This window comes from Notothenia coriiceps, unplaced genomic scaffold, assembly GCF_000735185.1.
Source record: "Notothenia coriiceps isolate Sejong01 unplaced genomic scaffold, NC01 NC01_scaffold00031620, whole genome shotgun sequence".
Classification (NCBI taxonomy): domain Eukaryota; kingdom Metazoa; phylum Chordata; class Actinopteri; order Perciformes; family Nototheniidae; genus Notothenia; species Notothenia coriiceps.
The window spans coordinates 1-1,581 of NW_011364321.1; the positions used below are offsets into that span (position 1 = coordinate 1).

Genomic DNA, 1,581 nt, shown 5'->3' on the forward strand with positions numbered 1-1,581 from the left:
GGGTCTTCACACGCACACTCCTCAGCACAGGACAGACCATAAAAACCTGCATGGCAAACTGACGGAGACATGTGTTTAAGTTAATAAAAAAACATTATCAGCCCTGAAAACGTTCACAATAGAAGACCTGTGATTAAATACAATAAAAAAAACATTATGCTCTAAATCCAAACAAATGTTTATTATATGTTATACCTGTCCTACCCAGGGTTAGGGTGGTTCATTTAAAAATCTAATCATATTTACCTGTACAAAAACATTTAATCAGTAACCTAATCTGAGTATCAAAATATAAAGACTTTTGGATTACCTCAACATCAAACACAATGCAAAATAAATAAAAATAAAAATAAATAACAATAAGATGTTTTTTGGTAGGTATATCAAGCATGGGGGGACGCACAAAAAAGCCTCTTGAAGGTTTATCCTAAAAAGAAAGGCAGTTGGAAGATTTGGATTTTATTGTTAAATTTGGCCACATTTTGCAAAGCTCTCTCTTTAAACATCCATGGTGAAAACATGTGGAATATGAACACTTCTTTGCAACATGGTCCCCAATTTGATAAAAGAACAGGACGGACAGTCACACAAAACATGTACAAAATCAGAAACCTGATCAGTAAGTATGTAATGTAATCTGATTACTTTCCATTACTTTGGGATTACCTCAACATCGAACGCAATGCAAATAAATACAAGAGAAAAAACACATCTATAAAATGTTTTTAAGTGTATTACATAAGATAACAGAACAATGTGATTTTAGAAAAGAAGACATTTAGGATCAGAAAGTGTCCTCTTTAGGCTGGACATACAGAGGAGTAGAGGTTACAAAAAGAGGTTTTAGTTTAATATATGAATTAAAAGCAAACAGCATTTTATTTCATAATTAATAGATCAGGCGTCCAGCGAACTGCATTAAAACAATATATTTAAACAAAGAATATAATAATAATAATAATAATAATAATATATGTTGATCTTTATTGATAAACTGTAATCCTGCAAGTAAACCCAGTTTGTATAAATGTACCAGTAATCTGATTACATATGTTTTTAATGACGGTAAGGGAACACTGTTACTTTTCTTGTATCGTGATTACGTAATCCCGTTACACGTGATCCTGTTACTCTGGTCCTACCTTTTTTGCAGAAGTTGCCGTAGAAACCAGGGGTACAGGTGCAGCGTCCGTTGTCGTGGTTACAGAAAGCTCCATTAAAGCACGTGCAGGTGTGTCTGCAGCCGTCGCCATAGTAACCTGGGAGGCATGCTATGCCAAGGAGAAACGGCGAATTAACAACTGCTAATGAAGTACATCGTTAGTGGTAATTATGAAATAAAATGTGAGGGTTGTGATTACGTTCAGTGCAGCGCTCTCCTCTCCATCCAGCAGCACAAAGACAGCCGTCTGCAACTCAGGAGACTTCAGATCAGACCTCAGATCAGACCTCAGATCAGACTTCAGATCAGACCTCAGATCAGACTTCAGATCAGACCTCAGATCAGACTTCAGATCAGACTTCAGATCAGACTTCAGATCAGACCTCAGATCAGACCTCAGATCAGACTTCAGATCAGAC

At 36.4% G+C, this 1,581-nt stretch overlaps 1 long non-coding RNA gene across 1 annotated transcript; it reads right to left on the minus strand.

Annotated features, from left to right (window-relative positions):
• Positions 1–1,460, minus strand: LOC104960192 (uncharacterized). The gene is made up of 3 exons (XR_799962.1): positions 1,362–1,460; positions 1,143–1,271; positions 1–58 (listed from the first exon to the last, which is right to left on the minus strand). It is a non-coding gene; the product is annotated as an uncharacterized lncRNA (long non-coding RNA).
• Between the last annotated feature and the right edge of the window lie 121 nt (positions 1,461–1,581).